The 13,297-nt window shown below is 41.1% G+C and overlaps 1 protein-coding gene across 2 annotated transcripts in view; it reads left to right on the forward strand.

Moving 5' to 3' along the window:
- Positions 1-3,125: 3,125 nt before the first annotated feature.
- Positions 3,126-13,297, forward strand: part of ALDH1L1 (aldehyde dehydrogenase 1 family member L1) — a 109,334-nt gene continuing 99,162 nt past the window's right edge. For both annotated transcript variants that reach the window (XM_045849630.1, XM_045849631.1), the window contains exon 1: positions 3,126-3,270. The gene's annotated coding sequence lies outside the window, so the exon portion shown is untranslated. The remainder of the gene's footprint in view (positions 3,271-13,297) is intronic.

Below are 13,297 nucleotides of genomic sequence, written 5' to 3' on the forward strand. Positions count from 1 at the left end.
CTTTGGCTAAATGACAGCTTTAAGATTCTTGGATATCCTCATGTTTAACTGAATACTCCGAGGTTCCACTTTTGATCTTTTTGAGAACTTAACAAAGGATGTAACAGGCACATTCTTGGCTTCATCTTTAGACAATCTTTTACTGGCATGGCCCTGGACTACATCTTTGCCTGGAAGTTGTTTATTAATTTAACCATCATTTGACATCAGGATAAGCTGGGAATTTTCAATCCAGTAAGTTTTGGTCCCTTTTAATTTAACAGTCCTCTTGGCTTATCTCTCTTTTCTCACATTTTAATATTCACAGCAAGAAGAAGCCATTCTGCCTGAAAATTTCCTTAGCCAGATTAATTCAGTTCATTTGGCACATTTTCTTTATATACGTCTCTATTACAGATGTCCCCCATTTCCTCCCTTTGCCCTGCACCCCTACCTACCTTGTTGTCTGTGTCAATGAGCTGTGTATGACATATGTTCATTGACTAATCTGTCCCTGACCCTCCCACCCCCATCCACTCTGAGATCTATCAGTCTGTCCCACGTATCCCTGCCTCTGGTCTAATTTTGTTCATCAGTTTATTTTGTTTATTAGATTCCACAAATAAGTGAGGTCATATAGTATTTGTCTTTCTCTGACTGGTTTATTTCACTTAATATAATAATCTCCAGGTCCATCCATGCTGCAGCAAAGGGTAAGAGTTCCTTTTTTTTCACAAGAGTTCCATTTTTAATTGTTAGAGGAAACTGTGCCATTTTTCATAATGGCTGCACCAGTCTGCATTCCCACCAACAGTGCATGAGGGTTCCCCTTTCTCCACATCCTCGCCAGCACTTGTTTGTTGATGTATACAGATGGTAACAATTCTAGCAGCAGTGTATATCTTATTTGTGGTTTTAATTAGCATTTCTCTGATAATTAATGACCTTGAGTATTTTTTTCATATGTCTATTGGCCATCTGTATGTACTCTTTGGAGAAGTGTCAATTCAGGTCCTTTCCATAGTTTTTAATTGGATTGTTTGTCCTCCTGGTGTTGAATTGTATAATATCTATACATGCTTTGGAAGTTAACCCCCATCAAATGTATCATTGGTGAATATGTTCTCCCATACAGTGGGTTCCCTTTTCATTTTGATGATGGCTTCTTTAGCTGTGCCATCTTTCTAGTTTGGTGTAGCCCTTTTTGTTTATTTTTTCCTTTGTTTCCCTTTCCCTAAGAAATATATCAGCAAAAACATTTGGCACATTTTCTACTTTCCAGGGTTACTGCAAGTGTCAACATTGTTAAACCTTCTGCTTAAACTTCCCTCCTCTCCTGCTTCTCATAACCAGAAACACAATGGTTTCTCCTTTGATTTTCTAACACATGTTTGGGGTGTCCAATCTCCAAGTCATTCTTTTGCTGGTTCCTATTACCACCTATTATTCTGCCTTCTCTATTCTATTTTCAAAGTTTTGTTCACACTACTTTCCCATTCCAAGCCCCTGATATTTAATACTTTATTTTACAAATTTTATTGAGCAACTTCTAAACACAAGGCACTACAATAAATGTTGGGGAATTTTTGAGAACTGTCTTTGCTCTCAAGTTCTTGTGGGGAAGACATGTCAATCAAATAATCCCAGAAGCCATAATAAAATTACAATTTAGGTAGGTACGTGAAGGAAAATCAGAGTCCCTTCTGTAGTCATATGATCTGTCCTAGTGGGTGTGTGCTTAAGGATATCTTCTCTGAAGATGTGACATTTAATAAGAAACCTCCTGAAGTATGAATGAGGTTCCCTTGAGGAAGAAGAGGAATAGCATGTGGGAAGTTTATGAGTCAGAAAGGCTGGTGTATGTGAGGGACTGCCAGGAGACCTGTAGGCTGGTGCAGAAGGAATAAGCAGACAGCTCCTGAAAATGGAATAGAAGCCTCAATAGAGGCAGGTCACCTCAATCTTGGGTGTTCACCGTGGCATTGGGCACTAAGTCATTCAACATTTAGCATCACTATGCCATCACTGTGTACTAGGAATACAACAGTGAATACATCACACCAGTTTCCTGACCTCAAAGAGCTTAGATACTATTGGTAGAGACAGATAATAAACAAATAATGAACAAGAAAATCTCAGACATACAGTAAGAAAGTATAACAGTATGATGTGATAAGAGAGTGGCTGAGGAACTTCAGACTGTGACCTAGAACAGCTTCTCTAAGGCTCTGCATCAGGTATTTGACATATAAATCACTATGTGAAGGTGAGAAAGGGCATGCTTCTGTAGTATTTGAGAGAACATTCCAGCAGAGGTCAATGTAAAAGCCCTGAGGCTGGAGCAAGCTTGATGTGTTCAGGCACTGAACAGAGGTCCAGGTGGCTGGAATTCAGGTAGAGAAATCCCTCAAAAGCAGTAAGGCTAGGAAAGACATAGAGAAGTCCAGCTGTGGGTGTGGCAAGAGGCGCATTCCAGGTGGAAGGAGCCACCTAGACAAAGACTGGAAGTCAGGAAACAATGGGCAGATTTATTCCCCACTGTATTCTTTTCTCCCTCGCCACGCCCCCACTATTTTTTTTATTTTTTTATTTTTATTTTTTTTTCAGAGGGAAACAGATAACCCTGCTTGAGACAGGTTTGGTCAGGTTGGGAGCCAGGGGAGGGGTCGTGGCATCCAGACTAGGTGGAAGTCAGCGCTAGAACAAAGGGAATTGCCTAGAAAGGCCTGATGGGCACTGGGCAGGCAGAAACCCCCGATAAGCACCAAGACTCGGAGTACCGCTTTTCTCAGGTCCATAGAAGTTCAGAGGGCAAGGATTTTGTTTGGCTCTACCTGTGTCCACAACACATGGTAGGAACTTGACACATTATTTTTTGAGTGAGTGGGTGAAAATTACCATGTTTGGTGAGAGTTTCGTCTTACCACTTCAGCCTTGCAAGCACTTAGAACCTTGGGGCGTTTGGGCCTTTTCAAAGCCCTGCGAATTCTGGAGGGGTTGGTAGCGAGTCTTCTGTGCCAAAGCAAGCAAGAAAGCAAGCAAGCGCAGAAAGGCTGAGTGATGCACCCAGCCCCAACTCTTACTGAGAGTCCTTCCCACCGCAGCCCAGATTGACGTTCGCCCTCCTGGAATCCCCGCCCCTCTTGCCTCCTTTGGCCTTGGCTCTCAGATTGGCCTGGGCTGGTCCCACCTCTCCTCCTCCCAAGACCAGTTTGCGCCAGCCCCAGCTGCCAGAGCACAGCTCTCCAGATCTCTTCAGGCCCGTGACAGCTGCCCTTCCTTCTGAGCAAGGTGAGTCCCCACGCACCCCGATCCACCCTACTCTCACCCGGCAGAGCAGGCTGCCCTAGCTCACTGCTCTGGTCGCTCCAGGGGCTCTAGGCTCAGGGGCTCGTTCGGGGCTCTTGATCTTCACTGCGGGAATGCGGGGCCTGGGGTCGCATCCGGGATTCTCTTTGGGGCAGCCGAGTCTCCAGTGTGGCCCACGGTCTTCAGTTAATCAGCCTCGGCAGGGGACTGGGTAGGAACTCAGGGCAGGACGCTTAATGGAACACACACTGCCCCTTCGGGTGGGCGTTATAGACCACGAATACAGAAGAGAAAACTGAGGTTTGGAGAGCAAAAGGGACAAGCCGAAGGTGACAGTTTGTGACAGAGGGACAACCTATCCACCTGGGCTGTCTGCCTTCTTTCGTAAGTTCCTTGCCCCCTCTAGGGACTGGGAAAGCTACCCCCTAATTGGTCCTGTGCAAGAGGTAGAGACAATCCTCAAAAGCTGTAAGGCTGGGAAGAGCATGGAGAAGTCCAGGTGTGGGTGTGGCAGGAGGGGCATTCCAGGTGGAAGGAGCCACCTAGACAAAGGCTGGAAGTCAGGAAACAACGGGCAGATTTATTCTCCTCTGTATTCCCTCCCAACCCCTGTTTTTTTTGGGGGGAGGTGTCCAGAAGCAAACAGATAACCCTGCCTGAGACAGGTTTGGTCAGGTTGGGAGCCAGGGGAGGGTCTGTGCCTAGGTGGAAGGCAGCTCCAGAACAAGGGGAATTGCCTAGAAAGGCGGCATGGGCACTGGGCAGGCAGAAACCCCAATAAGCACCAAAACACACAGTTATCGCCTTTCTCAGTTTTATATAAGTTCAGAAGGCAAGGATTTTGTTTGGCTTTACGTGTGTCTACAGCATATGGTAGGAACCCAAAACCCCGCAGGATCCCACAAGGTGATTCTTGAGGTTGCCCTACTCAGAGCCCAGCATCCTCCTCCTCCTACCTGTTGGGGCCCCTCATTTGCCACCTGCTTAGGAGAGACAGAAATCTCCCTTAGGTGCGGACAGAAACAGAACTTAACAAGTATTCCCAGACTTGTAGTTAAGAGGTGTGGGTTCAAAGCCCTGGCTGGCGTAGCTCAGTGGATTGAGTTCGGGCTGTGAACCAAAGTGTCGCAGGTTCGATTCCCATGCCTGGGTTGCAGGCCACAGCCCCCAGCAACCGCACATTGATGTTTCTCTCTCTCTCTCTCTCTCTCTCTCTCTTTCTCCCTCCCTTCCCTCTCTAAAAATAAATAAATAAAATCTTAAAAAAAAAGGTGTGGGTTCTGACGTCCTTTCCACTTCTCCCTGCTCTGTGACCTTAGGCAAGTTTATTAAACTCTGAATCTTACTTTTTTTGACTGAAATTGGGGAAGATGATAAAAAATTGCTCATACCTCCTAAGGTTGCTTCAGAATTACATGAGATTATGCACCATACCTGGCCCTAGGAGGCCCGCTATGAAACTTGACTGGTTACTAACCTTCACAACAACGTTGGGAGACCATCCTGTGACGTTCCTTGTAGAGACAAGTAAATTGAGGGTCTGAGATGGAAGCGATTCACCATGGTAGAAACCAGCTCTACAGCCTCAGGTGGTCTAGGTATCCTGCACTTGTCGACAGCCCACGGTTCCCAGAACCTTAGGAAAGATACTCCCCCAGGGGACCCAGGCTGTGGGAGGGAAAAGTGTGCTGCTAGCTATGTGTCAAGCTGAACAGGCTGTGGAAGAGGAATTAGCTTTGGAAGGGAATAAGAGGAATGGGACACCTTGTGGCTGAAAGAAAGCTGAACACCTGACAACTCAGCTGAGCCTCTGCCCCCTTCTTGAGCAGCATTTCTTGGTAGGCCACAGGACTACATCATAACAGGTGACTTAGAGCTGCTGCTCCTGCACAGCACAGCTCTGCTGGCTTGGGGGTAGAAGACTTGGGAAGGCTTTACAGTCCCACGGCTGCCAGAGCAACCCACATCATTCCGATGCATGGTCTGGGACAAGGACACTGAGTGGTGCCAACTCATGAAGGAAGCAGGGGCTGGGAGGCTGGGAGGGGGCCAGGTGGCCCACGAGGGCTCTTGTAGTATCTTCTTCCTGGCTCCTTTGGATCTTTCTTCCACCAAGGGCCAATGGTTGGCAGAGGCCCCTCCCACAACTCCTCCACTGTCCCAACAGTCGTACTGGGTTGCAAAGGAATCTTTTTTGTACCCCTTTATTTTTCCACAAGGAATGCATATCCAGTGTAGGAAAAAAAAAAAAACCCACATAAAACAGAGCATTCTGGTAAGAAAAAGATCATTGCAGTCATCAAAAAAATAAAATAAAAATCCCAGACTCCCCCCGCCCAACTATATCCTGTGACTTTTAACATCCTATATGAATCCTTCAGATTTTAAACTGCAATTACACATACATAGGTGCTTGCACACACACCTGAAAAAACTATAGTGGTGTGTTACTTGTTGGGGTGTTTTGGCTCATAAATTCCTGGGAATGAAACAGATCATGTTGTTATTTCTAACTGCTGCATGGCTTACGCAGTGTGAATGTATCATTATATTAAAATAGTCAAGTCTTATTTGGTAGTCTAAGCATAATTTAGAATTGAAATCACTGAGTCTGACTGAGTCCAAAGAATTGTTTTTAGAATTTGGATATTTATTGCCAAATTTTCCTCCATAGAGTTTGCACCAGTTTATCAGTGCACCAAGTTTTCTGTAGCCTAACCAACATCAGATATTTATATTGTTTAAATATCTTCCAGATTTGTAGGAAAAAAGGAGTCCCTTGTTTTATTTTACATTTGTTAAAATTACCTGTGATTTGAATGTGTTTTTAATGGTCTATTAGCAATTTTTTTGGAAATTGTTTCAGAAACATGTGAAATTTTCATGTATGAAAGTTTATCACATCCTTTCTTTTATATATCTTCTATAGTGTCAGGTTTGTAAAGCCCAAAATGTATCAGTATTTTCTAATACTTTAACATTTTCTTTCTATATTTAATATTTTTAAATATTTTTAAACCAAATTAAACTGTATTTTGGAGTAAGATGTGAACCATAGAGCCAGATTTATTTTATTTGTCTAATTAATTAAATTAACAGGTTTTTTAGAACAAATTTTTAAAAACTTCTGTGCTGCACCTGTTAATTTCTCCTTTTCCTTCCAACCCCCTGGCAACCACAGATCTTTTAACTGTCCCCTTAGTTTTGCCATTTTGAGACTGTCATATAGTTGGAATCATACAGTATATAGCCTTTTAATAGTGGCTTCTTTCACTAAGGAATATACATTTTAGGTCTCTTTATGTCTCTGTGGCTTGATAGATCATTTCTTTTAGCGCAGAATAACATTTCATTGTCTGGATGTACCCCAGTTTATTATCCATTCTCCTACTGAAGGTATCTTATCTTGGTTGCTTCAAAGTTTTACCAAGTATGAACAAAGCAGCTATAAATTTCTCCACCATTTTTTTAATTGGGTAGTTTGTGGGTTTTTTTTCTATGTTGAGTTTTATGGTTTCTTTGTGTAATTTGAATACCAGTCATTTTATCGGATATGTGTTTTGCAATAGTTTTTCTCTCTCAGTGGCTTCCTTTTATTCTTATGACAGTGTGTTCTGAAGAGCAGAAGTTTTAATTTTTATTGAAGTCCATTTTATTAATTTTTTTCTTTCATGCATTGTGCTTTTGGTGTTGAACCTAAAAAGCCAAACCCAAGGTTACCTAGATATTCTCCTGTTGTATCTTCCAGGACGTTTACAGTTCTACATTTTATATTTATGTCTGTCTTTAATTCTGAGTCCTTTTTGCGTGTGGATATCCAGTTGTTCAAGAATCATTTGTTGAAAAGTCTATTCTTTCTCCATTGCGCCTTTGCTCCTTTGTCAAAGATCAGTTAACTACCTTTGTGTCACTTCATTTCTGGGTGCTGTATTCTGTCTATTGATTTACTTGTCTATTCTTTTGCTAATACCATGCTGTCTTGTTGTTGTTCTTTGTTTTTTAACATTTGTTTATTGTTGTTCAAGTACAGTTTTCTGCCTTTCCCCCCTATCCCTCTTCACTACCCCAGCCTGCCCTACCTCCCTCCCCTGTTTCCACCCCCACCTTGTTATTGTCCATGTGTCCTTTATAATTGTTCCTGTAAACCCTTAACCCTTTTCCCCTATAGTTCCCTCCCCTCTCCCCTCTGGTCACTGTCAGCCTTTTCTCAATTTCAGTCCATACTGTCTTTTTTTTTTTTAAGATTTTATTTATTTATTTTTAGAGAGGGAAGGGAGGGAGAGAGAGAGAGAAACATCAATGCGTGGTTGCTGGGGGCTGTGGCCTGCAACCCAGGCATGTGCCCTGGCTGGGAATCAAACTTGCCATGCTTTGGTCCTCAGCCTGCGCTCAATCCACTGAGCTATGCCAGCCAGGGCCCCATGCTGTCTTGATTACTGTAGTTTTGTACTAGGTCTTGAAGTCATGTAATATTAGTTCTTTGATTGTGCCCCTCTCCTTCAATATTATGTTGGGTATTCCAAATCTTTTGCTATTCCATGTAAACTTTAGAATCTAATTTGTTAATATCTGCTAAATAACAGTATTTATTTATTTTTAGAGAGAGGGGAAGGGAGGGAGAAAGACAGGGAAAGAAACATCAGTGTGTGGTTGCCTCTCACATACCCCCTACCGAGGACCTGGCCTATAACTCAGGCATGTGCCCTAACTGGGAATTGAACCAGAGACTTTTTAAAAATGTATTTTATTGATTATGCTACTACAGTTGTCCCATTTTCACTCCTTTTATTCCCTTCTGCCCTGCTCTATCCCTTCCACTCACATTCCCCCAACCTTAGTTCATGTCCATGGGTCATACATATAGGTTCTTTGGCTTCTCTATTTCCTGTATTATTTTCAATGTCCCCGTCTCTTTTGTACCTACCATTTATCTTCTTTCTTGTGCCTTTTCCCTCCATTCTTCCCCCTCCCCCCTGATAATCCTCCATGTGATCTCCATTTCTGTGATTCTGTTTGTGTTCTAGTTGTTTCTTTGGTGTTTTTTGTTGTTGTTGTTTTTAGGTTCACTTGTCGATAGTTGTGAGTTTGTTGTCATTTTACGATTCACAGTTTTGATCATCTTTTTTTTTGGATAAGTGCCTTTAACATTTTATACAGTAAGGGCTTGGTCATGATGAACTCCTTTAACTTGACCTTATCTGGGAAGCACTTTATCTGCCCTTCCATTCTAAATGATAGCTTTGCTGGATAGAGTAATCTTGGATGTAGGTCTTTGCCTTTCATGACTTTGAATACTTGTTTCCAGCCTGTTCTTGCCTGCAAGATTTCTTCCGAGAAATCAACTGATAGTCATATGGGCACTCCTTTGTAGGTAACTGTCTCCTTTTCTCTTGCTGCTTTTAAGATTCTCTCTTTGTCTTTAATCTCAGGTAACTTAATTATGATGTACTTTGGTGTGTTCCTCTTTGGGTCCAACTTCTTTGGGACTCTTTGGGCTTCTTGGACTTCCTGGAACTCTATTTCCTTTGCTAAATTGGAGGAGTTCTCCTTCATTATTTTTTTCAAATAAGTTTTCGATTTCTTGCTCTTACTATTCTCCTTCTGGCACCTCTATGATTTGTATGTTGGAATGTTTAAAGTTGTCCCAGAGGTTCCTAAGCCTCTCCTTATTTTTTTGAATTATTATTTCTTCATTCTGTTCTGGTTGAATGTTTATTTCTTCCTTCTAGTCCAAACCGTTGATTTAAGTCCACTTTCCTTCCCTTCACTGTTGTTTCCCTGCATGTTTTTCTTTATTTCACTTTGCATAGCCTTGACTTTCCCCTCTATTTTGCAACCATACTCAACTAATTCTGTGAGCATCCTGATTAACAGTGCTTTGAACTGTGCATCTGATAGGTTGGTTATCTCTTTGTTACTTAGTTGTATTTGTTCTGGAGCTTTGATCTCTTCTTTCATTTGGGCATTTTTTTTGTCTTGGCATGTCTGTTATATAATAAGGGGCAGAGGCATAAGTATTCACCAGGGCCAGTCAACCCATGTAGCTGCGTTGTGGTGCTGTACCTGGGGGAAGGGTCCAAGAGGAAACAATGCTCTGCTTGCATGGCTCTCTTCCAGCTTTCAGTCACTTGCTCTGCTACCCACAAGCAAATTGGGTCCTTCTAGTCCTGATTTTTGGGTAGGTGGGTTTGTGTATGTCCTAGGCCCCTATGAGTCTGTCCAACAAACTTTCCAGTGAGGCTGGGAGTTTTTCCAGCCATCTCAACCCCTGCAGGTTTTTTCAGTCAGAGGTTTTGAAGCTTTATTTCTCCACACTGGAACCTTGGATTGCACAGTGTCTTGCTCCCCAGTTGTTCCTCCTGTTTATCTGCATGCAAATGTGGGACCACCCACTTCAGGCAACTTGCCTGGTTTGCCAGCCGCTGCCTTGCCTGCCCCTGTCCTCAAGCTGCTGCAAACACCTTTCTGAGACTCCTTCCCACCCCACTGCCCATTTCTGCCCCTCCTACTGGTTTGGATGAATGTTTCTTTTTTTATTTTAATTGTTATTGCAATACAATTTTCTATCTTTTACTCCCATTCCAACCCACCCACTCACCCCTCCCTTCCTCCCTTCCATTTCCACCTGCCCCTAGTTTTTATCCATGTGTCCTTTATACTTTTTCTGGTAAACCCTTCCCTTTTTCCCTTGAAATTACCCTGAAATTTCCTCTCCTTTCCCCTCTGAACACTGTCAGTCTGTTCTCTATCTCAGTGTCTTCGGTTTTATTTTGCTTGTTTGTTTTGTTCTTTAGGTTCCTGTTAAAGGTGAGATCATATGGTATTTGTCTTTTACCACCTGATTTATTTCACTTAGCATAATGCTTTCCAGTTGCATCCATGCTGTCGCAAAAGAGCTCCTTCTTTCTTTCTGCTGCATAGAATTCCATTGTGTAAATGTACCATAGTTTTTTGATCCATTCATTTACTGATGGGCATCTAGGTTGCTTCCAACACTTGACTATTGTAAATTGTGCTGGTATGAACATTGGGGTGCACAGGTTCTTTAGGATTGGTGTTTCAGGGTTCTTAGAATATAATCCTAGTAGTGGAATTGCTGGATCAAAAGGCAGATCCATTTTTAGTTTTCTGAGAAAATTCCATACTGTTTTCCATAGTGGTTGTACCAGTCTGCAATCCCACCAACAGGGCACTAGGCTCCCCTTTTCTCCACAACCTATCCAACATTTGTTGTTTCTTACTTTCTTTATGATGGCCATTCTGACTGGTGTAAAGTGGTATCTCACTGTGGTTTTAATTTGCATCTCTCTGATACCTAGTGATATTGAGCATATTTTCATGTGTCTCTGAGTCCTCTGTATTGTCCTTGGAGAAGTGTCTGTTCAAGTCCTTTGCCCACTTTTTAATTAGGTTGCTTGTCTTTCTAGAGTGGAGTTGTGTAAGTTCTTTATATATTTTGGAGATTAAACCCTTGTCTGAGATATCATTGGCAAATATGTTTTCCCATATAGTTGGTTCTCTTTTTATTTTAATGCTGTTTTCTTTAGCCATGCAGAAGCTTTTTATTTTGATGTGATCCCATTTGTTTATTTTTTCCTTTATGTCCCTTGCTCTAGGGGACATATGAGTAACAATGTTGCTGTGTGAAATATTTGAGATTTTCCTGCCTATGTTCTCCTCTAGGACTTTAATGGTGACATGGCTTATATTTAAGTCTTTTATCCACCTTGAATTTATTTTTGTGTATGGTGTAAGTTGGTGGTCAAGTTTCATTTTTTTGCACATAGCTGTCCAGTTCTCCCAACACTATTTGTTGAAGAGGCTATTTTTATTCCATTTTATGTTGCTGTCCCCTTTGTCAAATTTTAATTGACCGTAGAGACTTGGGCTTATTTCTGGGCTCTCTGTTCTGTTCCATTGGTCCATGTGCCTGTTTTTATGCCAGTACCAGGCTGTTTTGATTACAGTGGTCTTGTAATAGAGTTTGTTATCAGGTATTGTGATCCCTCCTACTTTGCTTTTCTTTCTCAGAATTGCAGCAGCTATTCAGGGTCGTTTATGGTTCCATGTAAATTTTTGAAGTGTTGTTCTATGTCTGTGAAATATGCCATTGGCACTTTAATAGGGATTGCATTGATTCTGTAAATTGCTTTCGGTAGTATGGACATTTTGATGATGTTAATTCTTCTAATCCATGAACACAGTATATGTTTCCATTTGTTTGTATCTTCCTTGATTTCTTTCTTCAATGTTCTGTAGTTTTCTGTATACAGGTCTTTTACTTCCTTGTTTAGATTTATTCCTACGTATTTTATTTTTCTTTTTGCTGTATCAAATGGGATTTCTTTTCTTGATTTCTGCTTCTGCTGTTTCATTGTTGGTATACAAAAATGCCTTTGATTTCTGGATATTAAGTTTGTATCCTGTTGTTTTGCCAAATTCGCTTATTAGGTCAAGCAGTTTTTTGGCAGAGTCTATAGGATTTCCTATGTACACTATCATGTCATCTGCAAACAGTGACAGTTTTAGTTGCTCCTTTCCAATTTGTATGCCTTTTATTTCCTTTTCTTGTCTGATTGCTGTGGCTAAAACTTCCAATACTATATTGAATAAAAGTGGTGAAAGTGGACAACCTTGTCTTGTTCCTGATCTTAGTGGAAAAGATTTTAATTTTTGTCCATTGAGTATGATGTTGGCTGAAGTCTCTCATATATGGCATTTATTATATTGAGGAATGCACCCTCTATTCTCATTTTGCTGAGTGTTTTTATCATAAATGGGTGCTGTACCTTATCAAATGCTTTTTCCACATCTATTGATATGATCATGTGATTTTTGTCTTTGCTTTTGTTTATGTGATGTATTACATTTACTGATTTGTGAATGTTGAACCATCCTTGCATCCCTGGGATGAATCTCACTTGGTCATGGTGTATGATCTTTTTAATGTATTGTTCGATGCGGTTTGCCAATATTTTGTTGAGGATTTTAGCGTCTATGTTGATCGGTGATATTGGCCTGAAGTTTTCTTTCTTTGTTGTGTCTTTATCTGGTTTTGGAATTAGGATGACACTGGCTTCATAAAAAGAGTTTGGGAGTCTTCCATCATTCCAAATTTTTTGGAATAATTTGTTAACGATAGGGGTTAGCTCTTCCTTAAATGCTTTGTAGAATTCTCTTGTGAAACCATCTGGACCTGGACTTTTGTGTGTCAGGAGTTTTTTGATTACTGCTTCAATTTCTTTTGTTGTTATTGGTCTGTTCAGGCTTTCTGCTTCTTTTTTATTGTGTTTTGGAAGATTATATTTTTCTAGAGATTTGTTCATATCACCTAGTTTTTCAAATTTCTTGGCATACAGTTCTTCATAGTAATTTCTTACAATCCTTTGTATTTCTGTGGTGTCAGTTGTAATCTCTTGTCTTTCATATCTGATTGTGTTTCTTTGAATCCTTTCTCTTTTTTTCTTGATGAGCCTGCTTAAAGGCTTGTTGATTTTGTTTATCTTTTCAAAGAACCAGCTCCTGGATTCATTGAGCCTTCAAATTGTGCTTTTAGTCTGTATGTCATTTAATTCTGCTCTGATCTTGGTTATTTCCTTCCTTCTGCTTGCTCTGAGCTGTCTTGGTTGTTGTCCTCGAGTTCTTGTAGAGTAGGGTTAGGTTGTTTGTTTGAAATGTTTCTATCTTTTTTAGGTAGGCATATGTCACTATGAACTTCTCTCTCAGGACTGTCTTGGCCGTGTCCCATAAGTTTTGGGTTGTTGTGAGTTCATTTTCATTTATTTCCAGAAACTTTTTGACATCTTCGTTTATTTCATTCTTGACGCATTCATTATTTAATAGCATGCTATTCAATCTCCATGATTTTGAGTGTTTTGTGTTTCTTCCCTTGGGGTTGGTTTCTAATTTCAGTCCTTTGTGATCAGAGAAAATGTTTGGTATGATTTCAATTTTCTTGAATTTGTTGAGGCTTATTTTGTGTCCTATCATGGGGTCTATCTTTGAAAAT

Source organism: Phyllostomus hastatus, unplaced genomic scaffold (assembly GCF_019186645.2).
Source record: "Phyllostomus hastatus isolate PE091 unplaced genomic scaffold, TTU_PhHast_1.1 phas_contig_80, whole genome shotgun sequence".
NCBI lineage: Eukaryota > Metazoa > Chordata > Mammalia > Chiroptera > Phyllostomidae > Phyllostomus > Phyllostomus hastatus.